Raw genomic sequence first — 19422 nt, forward strand, 5'->3', positions numbered from 1 at the left:
TGCTGGATCTTCTTTTTCTTTTATGAGGAACGAATAATCGTTCACACAGACGGCGCCAAACTGTTGGTACAGTTTCCGGTATGGTGTGAATCTGCACGTTCTTCTGATGTTCTTCATGCTTCTTAATAATTCTACAAAACAACAAAAACTAGGGGACCCTTCCGGGGGTTCTCTCCGATGCCTAAATTAGCTTTTATAAGAAAATAATGTTATGTGCATAAAAACTGAGTCTTAGTTTATACCTGTGGTATGAGCCTATTTATAGGCAAAGAGGTGGAGTCAAAGCTGGATTAGAATTCCTGCTCCTTGTCGATCTAGAACTGCTGTCAGAGTTCTAATCGAGATCTAGAATTGATGTCAGAGTTCTAATTGGACTCTGATATTTTATTAGACTTCGAATCTGATATCTTCTTAGACTTTTGATCTGATCATTCTTCTTATCTGATTGGACCATAAGTCCTATTCTAATTCTACCAGAGATAGGACTACTGATCAAACTATACTTGGGCTAATTAGAGTCCTATTCCAATTTACTGAGATAACTGATACCTGATTTCCCTGAAGTAGTTGTTAAATGTCTATCTCCTCCTTGGATCGGGTTGAGTGGAATTTATCCCCAACACCCATGATTCTTCTTTTACATTGTGAATGCATATGCCAAAGAAATGATTGCGAAGTGTTTTGGTTGACTTACCAAAACAACACTTGCACTCAAATATTTATACTACTTATGCAATACATGAGTTTGTGCTTATGTAATAGTTGAGCTCACTTTTTAAAAATGAGTTTTGAGCTCACACGTGAAAGGGATGTTAAAAATATTAAATAATGATTAGATTTAATATTTCTTATCGGTTTGAACTTTTGGGTTCGGTGATAAGTAGTCATCTAGTTTATCAAATATTCTTTTCATTTTGTTATACTCCCGATGAGCTATAACTTTATTATGGTCACTGTTTAATTAATTCATAACATTATTTTTGTGCATATTTATATGCGGACCTTTCTATTATTTGCATGAAATTGGCTCACTGTATAGGCTAATTATCATTAACTATTTACTTATTAAGTCATGGATTTGCGTATTTTTTCACCAATAAAACAATTTTGTTTTACAAATTAATTAGTGCTAGAGTCCGGCCGTATAGGATGTGCATATATAGGTGTATATGTATAGTTGTAGATCTAGCTGATCTCTCGGGAGATTAAATTGTGTATTTTAGCATGTTGTAAGTACTTTTGACAGTATTTTTTTTTATTTATATATGTACTAAAAAAAAATGTGTACTTTCTATTGCAATATTAATTTGATAACGAGGTGTTAGAGACTTAGAAGTAACATTCTAAATCATTCTTAATTAAATAATTTGGAGGCATTAAAATTTTAACGCAAACGGATCCTCTCCATTTTAAATGAGGAGCCGAGCCCTTTCAAATAAGGAGTAAAATTGTCTAAAAAAATAAAATGACAATATTACCCCTTTTTTTTTTTTTTTTTTTTTTTTTTTTTTTTTTTTTTTTTTTTTTTTTATAAAGGATTGACTTCTCTCCATGAATGGAGAGGATCCGTTTTCAAATCTAACACCGTAATGGTTGTACTTGGGCCTTTATTGGGCTGTCCTACCCATATGTTTTGTCTTTTTATTTGATATAATTCTCCACTTCCCCTTTTCCTCATAAAAATGTATATATATATATATATATATATATATATATATATATATATATATATATATATATATATATATAGTTGTTCAAAATAATAATAATAACAAATAAAGCTAACTGATCAATTATTGACGTTCTCCAAGATAATCATTCACTTGAATGCTTGAGCATATTCCAAGTATAAACGGAAGACCAAATATTTTATGCATATAGCATATTTTTTCTTTAAAATACCAACTTTAGAATCGGAGTAAGATTGCTAGCTAGAAAGGTTTTTTGATTTTAGTTGTTTTGCAGTGTTTTTAAAAACGTGAAGAACATCGAAGAACGTGTCATTTACACTATACCGAAAATTGTATCAACAAAATGTGACCTTTTGAAAAATTGAAATAAAAGCTCTTGGACTATGATCACTTGGACCTAAATTTTGTGTTGTAGGAGTAATGCTACATGCCAATTAAATTTTGTGTTGACTCGGTGAAGGAAAATAAAAGAAACAGAAAAGTAAGGAGTAGATCGATCAATAAAATTATGCCTCGTTTGGTTTGCAGAATAAGTCATTAGAATGGAATGACTATTCCATTTGAATAACTATTCCATGAGAATAACTATTACTTTACGGCCTCGTTTGATTCGTGGAATGGTCATTCCATTAGAAAAAAGAATAGTTATTCTTGAAAATAGAAGGTGGCGGAATGAAATGACTATTCTTATTCTTTTGTTTAGTAATAACTAACATATTTTAATCGGAATTCAAAGAAAATTACTAAAAAAAAACCCTAGATTATATATATATATATTTTTTTTAAAAAAAATCAAACTAAAAAAAAAAAAAAAAAAATTGAAATAAATTGGTGGGTGGCCGACCACCCATTGGGGTGGCCAACCACCCACCGTTGAACCAGAGGCCACCCCCGAAACCCATCGCCACCCCCGATGAGAACTTGGAGTGGCCTGTGCCAGCCCCAGTTGCTCCGGGGGTGGTTGCACCACCCTCTCTCCCCCCCCCCTCCCCCCCCCCCCCCCCCCCCCCCCTCTCTCTCTCAATGCAATGGGTGGTCGGCCAATCACTTTGGAGTTTAGTTTTTTTCTTTTTTTTCTTTTTTTTTCTTTTTTTTACAAAAGATTTGAAAGAAAATAAAAAATGATTTTTTTTTTGTTTTGTTTTTTTTTTTTTTGGTTTTTCGGAAATTGTATTCTTTACCTCAAGGAATATGTATTCATCTTTCGTAAGTGAATAGCTATTTCATGGAATAGATCCCTACCAAACTAAAGAATAGTTATTCCTATGGAATAGCCATTCCATTCTAGGTGCCTATTCCGCGAATCAAATGAGACCTACGAAGATAAATAACTATTCTTCTCATTTTTTAAAGGAATAGCTATTTCCAGATAATCTTTTCCAAAAAAAATACATATTTTTCTTTAATTTTTTCAAACTAAACTTACAAAGAATTAAATAATTACTATTATTATTTTAGATTAGGAAAAAAAAAAAAACAAACAAACAAACAATTTAGATCCCCACAGATCTAAGGTCAAATTTATTTTTTATTTTTTAAGATTTGAGTTTTTTTAAAAAGAAAAAAGAAATTGTTTAGGTTTTTTTAGTAATTTTGGATCAATTTCAATTGTGGTATATGTGTTGTTACCAAACTAAGAAATTAGAATAATTATTCTATTTCACTCTTCCTCATTCTCAAAAATAATTATTTATTTTTCTAATGAAATATTCATTTAGCGAACAAAATGAGGCCTTAGACCTTGTTAAATTTAGAAATAAAAATCTCATTGGGGTATGTTTTTCTATATAGTTGAATTTTAGATTACGAATTTTCAACCGGAGTCGGTAAAAGAAAGGAAATGAGGGATGGTCTGAAAATACGAAGAAACAACGTACTGCCTTGGTTGCTTTAATAAATGATGATATGCTTGCGATTCCTCTCCCTTGGCCTTGGGAGTTGGGGCAACATTGTTTGCATTGATAACTCATTATTTCATTAGGATATATACAGGGGTAGCCTAAGGCTTTCAATTAATGGATATTAATAATAAAAAAAAATTATAAAAAAATATTTGAAGGCTTGATTATAGTAAATATTTTTTAATTAAAACCCCTAATTAGTTATAGTAATAAGTAATTAAAAATGCATTAATATAATTTAATTTTTCAACATTTTATTCTTGAAATAAGTCTTAAAAAATTGATAATATTAAATAAAAGAATCAAATAATATTAATTAAAGACATTCTTAAACAAAACACATTTTTTTAACTTTAAACGTTTTATTATTGAAAATAATGGAGAGAATGAAAATAATAATAATATTCAATTATGTTATGAGTAGAGATTTTTTAGGATTTGTGATGAGCATTGAGCAGTCAAAATTTCAATCAGAATTTAAAGAGACAACAATTTTACATTTTAAAAAGTGAGAAAATTAATTTTTAAATAAAAACATAATATTAATATTATAGTTAATATATATATATATATATATATATATATATATATATATATATATATATATATATATATATATATATATATATATATATATATATATATATATATATATATATATTAAAAATAAAATGCCTCACTTAAATCTTAAACTAGTCGTCGTCTCGTCGAGCCGCCCTGATATACGTACACATAATAATTGAATTGCTTGTAAATGAAAAATTCTCCATCTTTGACCAAGTAAATGAAAAAGACTTAAGTGCGGGTAGGTTGGAAACTACACGGATGGAACAATCAGACAGGAGTACTGTCTATATATTAATTGTGATATTCACAAGTTTCTTCCACAAGGCAACATGAGGTTTGAGGTCAAGAGACGCTTCCTCCTTGGGTTTCTTGTGCTTGTTTATACCCTGTTCCTTGGATGCAGCTTGTTTGTCGCTGGTAAGATCGAGAAGCACCCTTTTCTCTCTAAATTTTGTGTTTATTGTTTGACATGTATACATATGTATGGTGTATAGGCTATTGCTTCACTTTATGGATCTTTAACACCCGCTGGTACAATTTTTTTTTTACTTTTTTTTTTTTTTTTTTTTTTTTTTTTTTTTTTTTAACGTACGTTTTAATCAGGCGAGAAAATGGAGAAGTTTGTTCATGCAAGAGATGCAGAAGAATTGTCTGGAGATCAACCACCTCCACCCTCTAGGATGGACAATCGCCGAGTATCCAAACCGCCGCCGCCAACTCCTAGTACGTCCAATGGGCCGATTCCCTAATAGGCATTCCCTATATTTCATCTATTAGATATATGTTGTGTTAAAGAACATGTTTTCCATATAATTGTGATCGGATATGGTAAGAGAATATATGAAATTGTACAATTTGATTATAATGATTTGATTGTTTTTCATACTTTTTTGTATGCTCCCAGCATATCTATAAATAAGAATTACTTATATTGTAAATTCATCAAAAGAAATAAGAACTTATATATAATATAGTAATTTGAGCTTTATCTTATGGACGCAAGTTATATACCGAATCAAGTAAAATTTTTGTCCCTATTTTCTTTTATTTATGCTATTGCTTTTATATTTTTGTATCATTATGACTTTCTTTAAATAGCGTAACATCAAAATCAAAATAGTATGTACGTACTCTACTCTAAATGCCAGTTCAGCATCAACCATTAAAATAAATGTGTTAGCCAGAAGTCCCATGATTCTTCCTTATACATTGTACAAGCATATGTGAAAGAAATGATTGTGTAGTGTTTTGGTTAACTTACCAAAACAACACTTGTATTCAAATATTTATTCAGCATCTGCATCACATGAATTTGTGTTAAAATACAACTTGGCAATTGATAAAATAAGAAGGATGGGTATGGGCGTATTAATTGTTAGTGATCATGAGGGACAGGTTTTGGCAACTATGTGTTCGTCTAAAACGTACATAACTAGCCCAATTGTATGGAGGCTTTTGGAGGATCGATGGAAGGCTATGAATTTTAGTAGAGATATGGGAATACATAATAATATTATATTGGAGGGAGATGTTCTGAAAATTATGCATGCATTACCGAAGGAGGGACAGTCTTGGAGTTGATATAGTAATCTAATTGATCATTCAAAGACGTTACTGAATAATTTTCAATCATGGTATGTGAAGTATTTCAAAAGGAAAGCAAATAGAGAAATGATTGGCAGCCACCCCTACATACCACTCCTTACCACCTCTCTTAAGGATGATTTCTCAAAAAAAAAAAAAAAAAAAAACACATGCCACTTAATTAAGGGAGGTGGTGAGGAGTGGTATGTGGGGGTGGCTACCAATCATTTCTCAAGCAAATATGACAGCCCAACAATCTTAATTTGAAGCAAATCTGGATGGAAGAATATCCTAGTTTTATTTTTGATATTGTATCTTCATAGAGTATTTTGGTTTCATACATTTAATGAAAGCATGAAATTTTCACTAAAAAAAAATGAAGAAGAAGAAGAAGCTGAAAGATCAAATTATTGAGGTTCTTCCGAGATAATCATTCACTCATATGCTTGACCCAAACTTGTATAGCCTTATTAAAACTCAATATTCTAAATTTGTTCTTGGAAATTAACGGTAAAACATATAAAAATTTAGGTACTTTTCAATGAAATCATAGTTAAATTTAATTTACAACAGAGATTAAATAATTTATCTTCTCATTTTATAACTTAGTTGTAATTAGAATTTAACAACTTTAAAATAAAATGAAAATTATTTCCAAAGATTAAGATTTTACGTTAGAATTTTCAAAGTATACTGACATATTCCTATATTCCTAGCTATGAATGATTGCCCTACTTTCTTCAAACAAAATGAAAAAAAAAAAAAAAAAAAAAAAAAAAAAAAACCATTAGTTTCCTCCATATCTTTTCTTTTCTTATCCATTTTCTTCAATGAAATGAACTTTTATATTTGATGACGAAAACAGTATACTCAGGGGCGGACCCACGTCTATCGGTCCCCTCAAAATTTTGGAAAATATCTTTAAATATACCGAAAAAATAATTTTGTTCTTTCAAAATAGTACTTTTGTTCCCCCAAAATAATATTTGTGTCTCCTTTTAACTTATTTTTTTTAGTTTTGCCCCATATTTTAACACAAAAAATCTAAAATACTCTATTCATTTAATTTCCTTTCATATTCTAGTTGGCTTCTAACTAGAAACTCAATTTGATTTTGATTTAGGACTCTGAAGATGCGAAAAGAAAAAGTTAAATAGTTTGGGTTATTTGAGTGGTTATTCTAAGTGAAGTCTATAACCAACAATTTCTTTTTGAGTAGTAATTTTGCAGTCATTTGGGTTCACAATATTGTTTTGGCATCGCAAGTTAAATGGTTTAATCATTTATGATTTCACCATTGTTTGTCTCGACTCATAGCATTGTAATATGGAGCTTTAAGGGATTGTTAGGAAAAAGAGTTCACGATCATAAGTATCATTTTCATCGGACCTTATAGATTATGTTTAGTTTTTTTTTTTTTTTTTATGCGAGTTTTTTTTTTTAAGCTATTATGCTAGTTGTTTATACCACTGTGTATTTGTAATGCCATGAGATTAAATGTAAGACTTCAATGCTTTTATTTAATATCAATTTGTATTTATGAAAGTCTATATCCCCAATTAATAAAAATAAAAAATAAATAAATAAATTTGTCGCCCCTCACCAAAAATCATGATTCCGCCCTTAGTATACTTATACTAGGAGATTCATCGAACACGAAAAAACACTATTATTTTTTATCCAATAGTTTTTTAATACACACATATAAATGGTTATTATTGAATCAATAAAAAGGATATATATATTGCACATTCCTAACATAAAGAGGCAACTCACATGCAAGTTTGTGCATACTATTACAATTACAAGAACAAGGAAAAAGGGCGTGGAAATTACATCAAATCCCACCGACTTACTCCGTGGAAATTACATTTTTCTGCTAACGCTACGTGTTATGCAAGAAGAAGTTCAGAGAGCAAAGAATGAAGCTAAAGCAGGGGAAACTAAAGCAGAGGAAGGAGCAAGTGTCCAGCCCTCGGAATACTCAGCGACAGCGAAACAAGTGATCAGAGCTTGCTCTAGTTTATTCAACAATGGTGGTTTAGAGGAGCTTACTGCACCATTCTCCGAGGTAGCTTCTGTCCCACGAAAGCCGCTTATCAAGTTGAATTTTTTACATCTTTGGTGAAAGCGAACTGCAAAAGCACTTGAAGGAGGAATGAGGATTTTCCCCAACGCTTGTGTGCAGAATTGTCTCCACTTCAGATTCTATTTCATTTTTTGTTTGTGGAGTGGCTTGATTGCTGCCGGAAAAAAATGGAACTTGCAGCACAAGCTTCTTGTATTTACATTTTTTTCACTCCTCGAAATTTTTTAGATTTATCATCATTGAATGAATTCAGTCCATAAATTTTACTGTTATATCTCTCTTGCTGTCACTTTTTTGCTTTTCTACCATTAAAAATGCCATTGGTTAAGGTCTTAGAAGTGAGAGAAAACAATGTTTAGAAGTTCTAGGGATATTATCCCTTAAGGTCTCTAGTTCGAGACCTCCTAGGTGCTATCTTCCCTTCGGGCCAGCTATCAGTGTGAAGCTTGTGTCTCAATGCTCAATATTTTTAGTGGTGTAGAGTATTAGGCCGAGAATTAACCTGGTGGATATAATTGGACCTCTACACTTAGTAAGCTACCATTTCTTGTAAGACAACCCAGCTATAATGATCACTACGTGTGTTTCGTTTTCTTCGATCTTATCTTTGATTGCTTGCTTAGCTCGATGGTGAAACTGGGATACTTGATAAAAAAAAATTAAAAATAAAATAAAAATAAAAAAATCATTCTTTTTTTTTTTTTTTTTTTTTTTTTTTTTTTTTTTTTGTTTTTGACGAATAGATATCATACATACTATACTGTCTTTGTCATAAAAAATAAAAGTCTGTTTCAGTTGAAGAAAAATGGATAAGAAAAGAAAAGGTATGGAGGAAATTAAAGGATTTTTTTTTTTGATGAAAATAGAGCAATTATTCATAAGAATACAGGAATATGTATCAAAAAAATATTTCAATATATTTTGAAAATTATGACCTAATATCTTGATCTTTGAAAATAATTTTCAATTTATTTTGAAGAAGTTAAATTTTAATTACAACTAAGTATTAAATTAAAAACATAACTTTTTGTGTCTGCTGTAAATTTGACCATGATTTCATTGAAAATTACCTAAATCATTTATTTTTTTCACCATAATTCCAAAATTGGAATTTGGAAGCCAAATTTAGAATATTGAGTTTCAATAAGGCTACACAAGTTCGTGAAGCAGAAACATCAATTATTGAGGTTTCGTTCCTCGAAGATAACCATTTACTCATATGCTTATGCACACAGTTAATCTGATGATCAATCATTAAGATTTTATTGATTAGCGAGTTGAATTCATCACCAATTTGTCATTGACCAAATTTTGTAGCTAAAAAATCAATTGAAGGAACAAGTTAACTGGAAGTGTCATGTGTCTTATATATGTTACCACATTTATTCAATACATGGTTGCTGCTGAACTGACATTTAGATCGAGTAGAATCTGTTTATGACTTTTACGCCACATCAAGAGCTGTCTAACACATGAAGTACAAGGAATGTCTGTTAGGGGCGAGGCCCTGGTGGCGCTCTAGAAAGTGGCGGCGGTGGCGATGCTGGCCGTCGTTGCTGCAGTTTTGCCGAGAGCAAAGGTTGCCATTTCCTTTGATTTATGGTAACGGCTCGAGACAATTCTTCTATATCTTTTGCATGAACTAGTTTCTCCATTTTTTCACCTGATCAGAGTGATCACCACCAATAATTTCAAACAAGAAAAAAATAAAGCAAAAATGGTACTAACTCGTATTAAAATATTATAAATACAGTGTAATTAAAAGTAGATTTGACATAAACACGAGTGTTAAGTTCATCAAATCCTAGTAGCCTTGTATTTTGGTGTGCGCATAGTTTTGCACTATATTTTATGGTTAATTATAAGGCTATTCTGCCTTCCGTGCCACAAATTTGACCACACATTCAATCAATATTAAGTTATATATGGAAGTTAGACTAATATATCAAGAAGAGAAATTCTTTTTGAATATTGATGGTGTTAGAATATATTTCCATACAATTGTGACTGTAATCAAATCCTTGTGATTGATTATTAAATACCTGTGATTTGAAAAATCGTTGGATTGGTGTACAATGCTTATCGAAGAATAGAGTGTCAACAAGGTAAGATGAAACTCGTTGTCTTCAATTGTCAAAGAAACATATTGGTGGAAAAAATAATAATAAAAAGAACCTCACGACCGACTTTTATTCTTTGATACATGTGAAAATTGGAGATAGAACGATGAGGGAAAAGGAAAAAAAATTGAATTCCACATGCCATTGGGGATCAAAGACTGAGATGACTTGGATACCATGGAGAAATACATAAGGTTAAGGAAATATAAAGAAAATAGCATAATAAGAAAAAATAGAAATAATACAGGTAGTTCGGTATTAAATACTTACGTTCATCACTAGGGAAGAGTCCAAAGGACTACATTTTGCTCTTATTTCTTAGTGATTTTTACATTACCAATGATTCCTACTTATAGGAAAAATGTGAATGGGGAATACAATATAAATAAGGTAATCAAATCACAAGGATTTGATTAACTCACAGCTAATAATCAATCACAAGCATTTTATGAACATATATTCTAACAGATGGAGCGGTGTGGTTAAATCAATATATACAAAATTTACAGAGAAAAAGGTGCTTCTCTTACCGGTGACGGTGACGAACAAGCTGCATGCAAGGAACATGATGGTAAGCAAAAGAAAACCAAAGAGGTAGCGTTTCTTGATCACCTCAAACCTCATGTTGCATTGTGGAAGAGACTTGCAAATATCACAATTATTATATAGCCAGTTCAAACCTACCAACTTTAGTCCTGTACGTTCCTATACTGGGTCAAAGATGGAGAATAATAAAGGCAACATCCCTCATTTCCTTCTTTTCCTTTTCTTTTATCTGAAAGTCGTGTTTGAAAAATCATAATCTAAAATCCCATGCCACTATAGAAAAACATTTCCCAACGAGATAGTAAGAGTTTACATTATATTTTCAAATTTTAGGAGTTTTTTTTATTCTCATTCACTGAATCAAGTTGAAAAATCATTTTCTATATAAAATCCAAGAACGTACAGAAAATATACGTCAAGGGGATAGTCTAAGAGCTTTTATTTCAAATTTTCTTTATATATATGTATCCCCTTCTTCCTTTCTTATTCTTTCCTTTTCCTTCACCGAATCAAGTTGAAGGTGATGCAGCAGCCAGCATGGACCAACATCAAGCGTCGGCTGGCATGCATGTGTGTCCTCCTTCATTGCTAAGGCACTTGAAAACATAAATAATGGAATATGAACATCTCGATCGTTTTAGTCAAGCATGCACAAAATGGTCCATAGATGGAATAAACAAATTGCCTACTTGCATGTTGCATTCAAATTGTAGAAAGCAAAAAAAAGAAAGAAAAATACAGAAATTTGAAACATCTCATGCAGAGAAACAAAGCCCTGGCCTTTGAAGGATTAATTTAGCTCAAAAGAAAAATACATACAGAGGATTAATTGAAAAAGGCAGTCGATTTTATTGAGCTGGATTAGGGCATGCTATGTAGGGCTCTACAAGGCAAATAGGCATTATGCACTAAAAGAGGAATTAAAACTAACACCAAACATGGGACAGACCCAATCAATCTCCCTCTACTCTTAAATCATATGGTAACTGAAGTGTCAGTACTATTTGACTGATACATTGGAATTCCAGCCTTCATGATCGCCATTTAATTGAGACTGCAATGCTTGGCTTTGAGTTATTTAATTTGGACCTGAGAGCACCTATCTGCATGAAGGTTCGGACGTAAATATGATGAATGCGGACGTTAGAAGTACTTTGCACAACTGTCTAGATGCTAGGGTTGCAGGTCTGGACAGTTGCCCAAAGTACTTCCAACGTTCGCAATCATCGCATTTGCGTTCGGACCTTCCTGCAGACAGGTGCTCTTTGTGGCTCGCGTCTGCTTGGCCGCCCCGACTTTTATAGGATTTTTGCTCTCTGTGACTTGTGTCCGTTGAGCTGTTTGGACCTTTATAGGACTTTTGCTCTCAGTGTTGAGCATTTGAACTCTGGCATTTTGGCGTCCAGTTGGACTGAAGAGAAAACCGACTTTTTAAACCGTAAAGTCTCCAACCATACCATTTCTATTCCAAGTTCTTCTGCTACTATGACCGGATTTTTCTTCCAAAAGCCAATGGCGTTGAATGACCAGAAATGTCTAAAAAAAAATGTTGATTTGGAAACAAAAGATATTTCTATGATTTTAAATTTTATATAGCTTGTGATTATCGCGTCTAGGAACTTTCTCAATTATCAATAGCCATTACTCATTAGTGTTAATCAATCAAATATTAGTGTCAATCTTCAGCATTAAAAAAGGAGGATGCAGTCTTTCCATTCATATATAGCTGAACAACACAATCTTTGAGTCTACAAACTAGGCAATTCAAATGAGACATAATCATTCATATAATCATATGATGTTCACCATTATATTTGACACACTAACCATGGATCTAATTTTCTATTTTTTCTTCAGTAAATGGTAGTAAACTGAGAACAGATATTAAAGTAGATATTGTTTACGGATATGTTATTTATGGACCTGAACTGAATTGAGTGATATTCACATGCATGAATGATAATTTGACCGTCATTCCAACCTCATATGTCTTACTCATCTGTTCTGTTCTGTTTTTTTTTTAATCTGCATTAACATTTGTTCTGTAATTTTTTGATAACAAATAACAAATTGGTTTAAATATATAGTACGACTGCACTCAAGAATAAAATCATGCACTAAACATTACATCTTCAGGGGCCTATCTCCTCTCTATTCCTCAGTCTTATGTAAACACACAAAAAAAGAGTGATTTATTTATTTTTTTATTCAGGTATCCCAGTTTCACCATCGAGCTAGGCAAGCAATCAAAGATAAGATCGAAGAGAACAAAACACATGTAGTAATCATTATAGCTGGGTTGTCCCACAAGAAGTGGTAGCTTATCAAGCGTAGAGGCTCAACTAGATCCACCAGACTAATTCTTGGCCCAATATATACCCCACATCAATAGAAATATTGAGCATTGAAACGTAAGCTTCGTCCTGGTGGCTGGCCCTGAAAGGAAGATAGCACTTAGGAGGTCTCGAACTAGAGACCTCGATGGATAATATCCTTAGAACTTCTAAACTTTGTTTTCTCTCGCTTCTAAGTCCTTAACCAATGGTATTTTTAATGGTTGAAAGGCAAAAAAGTGACAGCAGGAGAGATATAACAGTAAAATTTATGGACTGAAGTAATAAACTGAATTCATTCATTGATGATAAATCTAATACAAAAAATTTCAAGGAGTGAAAAAATGTAAATACAAGAAGCTTGTGCTGCAAGTTCCATTTTTTTTTTTCTGGCAGCAATCAAGCCACTCCACAAACAAAAAATGAAACAGAATCTAAAGTGGAGATCGACAATTCTGCACACAAGCGTTGGGGAAGATTCTTATTCCTCCTTCAAGTGCTTTAGCAGTTCGCTTTCACCAAAGACGTAAAAAATTCAACTTGATAAGCGGCTTTCGTGGGAGTGACAGAAGCTGCCTTGGAGAATGTGCACTAAGCTCCTCAAAACCACCATTGTTGAATAAACTAGAGCAAGCTCTGATCACTTGTTTCTCTGTCGCTGAGGATTCCGAGGGTTGGACATGCACTTGCTCCTTTGCTTTAGTTTCCCCTGCTTTAGCTTCATTCTTTCCTCTCTGAACTTCTTCTTGCATAACACGTAGCGTTAGCAGATAAAAAACGCGAGCTGTCAGCAGATAAAAAACGCGGAGAGGAGAGAGACTATTTTTATACATCCTCGGAGTAAGTCGGTGGGATTTGATGTAATTTCCACGCCCTTTTTCCTTGTTCTTGTAATTGTAATATTATGCACAATCTTGCATGTGAATTGCTGGCCTCTTTACGCTAGGAATGAGCAATTAATATATCCTTTTTGTTGATTCAATAATAACCATTTATATGTGTGTATTAAAAAAACTATTGTATAAAAAATAAAAGTCTTTTTTCGTGTATTATGAATCTCCTAATATACTGTTTTCGTCATCAAACATAAAAGTCCTTTTCATTGAAGAAAATGGATAAGAAAAGAAAGATATGGAGGAAATTAAAGGATTTTTTTTTTTTTTTTTTGAAGAAAGTAGGGCAATCATTCATAGAATCACAGCTAGGAATTAATATAGGAATGTAGGAATGTAGGAATATGTATTAAAAAAAAAAATCAGTATACTTTGAAAATTCTAACCTAATATACTAATATCTTAATCTTTGGAAATAATTTTCAATTTATTTTAAAGTTGTTAAATTCTAATTACAACTAAGTTATCAAATGAGAAGATAATTTTTTTTAGTCTCTGTTGTAAATTTAACCATGATTTCATTGAAAAGTACCTAAATTTTTATATGTATCGATTTACCGTTAATTTCCAAGAACAAATTTAGAATATTGAGTTTTAATAAGGCTATACAAGTTAATTTGGGTCAAGCATATGAGTGAATGATTATCTCGGAGGAACCTCAATAATTTGATCTTTCAGCTTCTTCTTCTTCTTTTCTTTTTTCTTTTTCTTTTTCATTGGCTCAGTTTTGTAACTAAGAAAACCTTCTCTTTTTTTTCCTTTTTTTTTTTTTTTTTTTGTCCCTAAAGGGTAAGCTCAATCGGTTGGAGACCACGCCTCATGAAGTGGAGGTCACTAGTTCGAATCCCCCTTCCCCCCACCTCTTGTATGGACATGTCAAAAAAAAAAAAAAAAATCATTTTTTTTTTAGTGAAAATTTCATGCTTTCATTAAATGTATCAAACTAAAATACTCTATGAAGTTACAATATCAAAAATAAAAACTAGGATATTCTACCATCTAGATTTGCTTCAAATTAAGATTGTTGTGAGTGACTTTCGTCAAATAATGGGTTGTTATATTTGCTTTCCTTTTGAAATACTTCACATACCATGATTGGAAATTATTTAGTAACGTCTTTAATTGAATGATCAATTAGATTATTATATCAACTGTCCCTAAGGGGTAGCTTAATCGGCTGGAGACCCGCCTAATGAAGTGGAGGTCACTAGTTCGAATCCCCCCTCCCCCTCTTATGTGGACATGTCGAAAAAAAAAAAGACAGAAAGAAAAAAAAGACAGAAAAAGATTACTGTATCAACTCCAAGACCATCCCTCTTTCGGTTTGCATGCATAATTTTCAATCTCCCTCAATATGATATTATTATGGGAAATTATTATGCATTTCCCATATCTCTACTAAAATTCATAGCCTTCCATCCTCCAAAAGCCTCCATATCACAATTAATATATAGACACTCCTGTCTGATTGTTCCATCCATGTAGTTTCCAACCTAGCACTTAAGTCTTTTTCCTTAATTTACTCAGTCAAAGATTGAGAGTTTTTAATTTACATTCAAGTCAATTATTATGTGTACCAGGCGGCTCGATATGTTTTAAGGCTTAAGTCGAGTAGTTTAAGACTTAAGTGAGGCATTTTTTTAATATATATATATATATATATATAATATAGACACTCCTGTCTGATTGTTCCATCCATGTAGTTTCCAACCTAGCCGCCCTCAAGTCTTTTTCCTTTCCTCGGTCAAAGATCGAGAATTTTTAATTTACATTCAATTCAATTATTACGTGTACCAAGGCAGCTCCATATGTTTTAAGGCTTAAGGTGACTAATTTAAGACTTAAGTGAGGCATTTTTTTAATATATATTGGAGAAATAATCAGCTTCAAAAACATGTGGGCATAAGGTAGTATCGGAGGCCGAGCCTGTCGGGTTAGCCTGACCAGATCAGACTTAAGTACAAGACCATTCATTATCTCTAAAAAGACGCATATCCCAAGTATATCAAGATAGACTTTTATCTCATTAAATATGGAATAAGGTACCTAATAGTATGACATCAGATAAAAAGGTAGTGTCCTATCCAGTTTGGACTCTACTACTTGGCCAATTTGAATTCTATGAAGATAAGATTAAAGGCTATGTGATCTATGAATCAGAGTCCTAATCAGATTATGCTCCAAGCACTCCAATAGTTTCATAACTGTGAACCTATAAATAAGACTACTACACCATGTATTTTTTTTATACGCAGATTTTCTAAGCCCTGAGACTATTGATGCTCTTCAGAAAATAAATAGTTTGAACTGACTTAGGCATTGGAGTAGGCGTAATCGACACCCCCGACAAGTTGTTTGCTATTTTGCAAATTATGAGGAAAGCGACAAATGACAAGACAACACGTTACCGTACCGAAAATTGCATGAGATGTTTTGAGCTAAATTAATCCTTTTTCAATTAATCCTCTGTATGTATTTTTCTTTTGAGCTAAATTAATCCTTCAAAGGGCTTTGTTTCTCTGCATGAGATGTTTTAAATTTCTGTATGTTTTTTTTTTGCTTTCTACAATTTGAATGCAACATTCAAGTAGGCAATTTGTTTATTCCATCTACCTTTCTGTGCATGCTTTGACTAAAACGAGATGGTCATGCATATTCCATTATTTATGTTTTGAAGTGCCTTAGCAATAAAGGAGAACGCACATGCCAGCCGACGCTTGATGTTGGTCCAAGCTGGCTGCTGCATCACCTTCAACTTGATTCGGAGAAGGAAAAGGAAAGAATAAGAAAGGAAGAAGGGGGTACATATAAAGAAAATTTGAAATAAAAGCTCTTAGACTATCCCCTTGACGTACATTTCTGTACGTTATTAGATTTTATTAAATGATTTTGCAACTTGCAAGATTCAGTGAATGACGACAAAAATAAAAACTCCTAAAATTTGAAAATATATAGTAAACTCAGGGATGCATGTTGTCATGTTGCCTTTATTATATATTCTCCACCTTTGACCCAGTATAGGAAAACGTACGTACAGGACTAATTAAAGTGGGTAAGGAATGAACTGCGCCTATATAATAATTGTGATATGTGCAAGTCTCTTCCACAATACAACATGAGGTCTGAGGTGATCACGAGACGCTTCCTCTTTGGTTTTCTTTTGCTTACCATCATGTTCCTTGCATGCAGCTTGTTCGTCACCGTCACCGGTAAGAGAAGCACCTTTTTCTCTATAAATTTTGTATATATTGATTTAGCCACACCGCTCCATCTGTTAGAATATATGTTCATATCTTTCAAAAAAGAAAAGAAAAGAATATATGTTCATAAAATCCTTGTGATTGATTATTAGCTGTGAGTTAATCAAATTCTTGTGATTTGATAATTACCTTATTTATATTGTATTCACCGTTCACATTTTTTCTTATGTAACAGAGAATAGAAGTCGGTCGTGAGGTTCTTTTTTTTTTTTTTTTTCACCAATATGTTTCTTTGATGATTAAAGACAGAAAGAGTTTCATATTTTTCAAAGAGTAATGATTCATTGCCACCTTTTGATACAACTTTTTACCACCTTGCTTATGTGGTAAGGTGGTCCCCATCTTATTTTATTTTTAAAACTCATAAAGCAATAGGGGACCACCTTACCACATTAGCAAGGTGGTGAAAAGTTCTATCAAAAAGTGGCAATGAATCATTACTCTTTTTCAAATCACAGGGATTTGATAATCAATCACAAAGGATTTGATTACAATCACAATTGTATGGAAATATATTCTAACACCATCAATATTCGTAAAGATTTTCTCTTCTTGATATATAAGTCTAACCTCAATAATGTGATTGAATGTGTGGTCAAATTTGTGGCACGGAAGGCAGAATAGCCTTACAATTAACCATAAAATATAGTGAAAAACTATGCAGCAAAATACAAGGCTACTAGAATTTGATGACCTTGACACCAGCGTTTACGTCAGATCTACTTTTAATTACACTGTATTTATGATCTTTTAATACGAGTTAGTACCATCTTTGCTTTATTTTTTCTTTGTTTGAAACTATCAGTGATAATTACTTTGATCAGGTGAAAAAATGGAGAAACTAGTTCATGCAAAAAATATAGAAGAATTGTTTGGAGCCGTAACCGTAAGTCAAAGGAAATGGCAACCTTTGCTCTTGGCAAAACTACAGGAGGAACGAACGATACCAAGCCCACCGCCGCCAGCTCCTAGAGCGCCCCCAGGGAATCGCCCCTAGGCCCGCCCTAACAGACATTTCTTGATGTGGTGTAAATGTCATAAATAAATTTTACTCTAAATGTCAGTTCAGCAACAACTATGCATTGAATAAATGTGTTAACAGAAGATCGACACATTACACTTTGAGTTAACTTGTTCCTTCAATTGATTTTTTAACTACAGAATTTGGTCAATGACAAATTGGTGATGAATTCAACTCACTAATCAATAAAATCTTAATGATTGATCACCAGATTAACTGTATGCATAAGCATATGAGTGAATGGTTATCTTGGAGGAACCTCAATAATTGATGTTTCTGCTTCACAAACTTGTGTAGCCTTATTGAAACTCAATATTCTAAATTCGTTTGGCTTCTAGTTTTTGAATTATGGTGAAAAAAATAAACGATTTAGGTAATTTCTATGAAATCATGGTCAAATGTACAACAGACACAAAAAGTTATGTTTTTAACTTTATACTTAGTTGTAATTATAATTTAACTTCTTCAAAATAAATTGAAAATTATTTTCAAAGATCAAGATATTAGGTTATAATTTTCAAAATATTTTGAAATATTTTTTTGATACATATTCCTGTATTCTATGAATAATTGCTCTATTTTTCATCAAAAAAAAAAAAAAAATCCTTTAATTTCCTCCATACCTTTTCTTTTCTTATCAATTTTTCTTCAACTGCATGAAACAGAACTTTTATTTTTTTATGACAAAGACAGTATAGTATGTATGATATTCGTGTGTTAGAAATATAGACTTTTATTTCTAACATAAAGAGGCTACTCTTTTTTTTTTTCTTCTTTTTTTTTTTTTGAAGAAAGAGGCTACTCACATGCAAGATGTGCACAATACTACCATCAAGTTATTTATGTGACCATATATCTATCATGATAGTCCATCAAAGGCACTTTTCAAATTCTAACATCACAAATATATTTTGTTGCAAAAACACTAGAAATAAAAATTTTAGTATTTTCATCTGCAAATCTAAATATATACTTTAGTATTATAAAACTTCAACAATTACACTTTATTATATCAATCTTTATTAAAATATCAATATAAAATTTTAATCAATTATTTGATAAGTGTTTAATATATTTCATCAACCGTTGTTTCAAAACAATAATTAAAATATTAGTGATCGATAAAAATAAGAGAATATAAACCAATTTAATTATTTTAATTAATAAAAACTACATAGTGGTAATGCTATATATTTCATCACCGTATTTTTTAGTTTATTTCATATTTTCACACAAAAAAGAGATTAAAGAGGTAATTCGCTACTATTACTAAGGTCATCTTCAATGGACACGAGGCTTTGGGGTGATTTGCCACATCCTATTTGACCAAAATGGTGACTCGACTACTCTCCTCCATTTGTTTATTGTGTGTATTTTATATTTGGTTTTAAATGTTTTTTTTAATAACTTTTTTTAG

General features: G+C 32.0%; 2 long non-coding RNA genes across 3 annotated transcripts in view; both read left to right on the forward strand.

Moving 5' to 3' along the window:
* Positions 1-18194, forward strand: part of LOC133876415 (uncharacterized) — a 30053-nt gene extending 11859 nt beyond the window's left edge. Inside the window, exons 1-2 of one of the 2 annotated variants that reach the window (XR_009901533.1) lie at positions 16837-16933; positions 17809-18194. This is a non-coding gene — a long non-coding RNA (uncharacterized LOC133876415). Of the gene's footprint in view, positions 1-16836; positions 16934-17808 lie in introns of those variants that run through there. The other variant, XR_009901532.1, reaches the window with a different exon arrangement.
* LOC133874728 (uncharacterized) lies at positions 4488-5152 on the forward strand. Its single transcript, XR_009901358.1, has 2 exons — positions 4488-4576; positions 4763-5152. It is a non-coding gene; the product is annotated as an uncharacterized LOC133874728 (long non-coding RNA).
* Positions 18195-19422: the final 1228 nt, after the last annotated feature.

This window comes from Alnus glutinosa, chromosome 8 (assembly GCF_958979055.1).
Source record: "Alnus glutinosa chromosome 8, dhAlnGlut1.1, whole genome shotgun sequence".
Classification (NCBI taxonomy): Eukaryota; Viridiplantae; Streptophyta; class Magnoliopsida; order Fagales; family Betulaceae; genus Alnus; species Alnus glutinosa.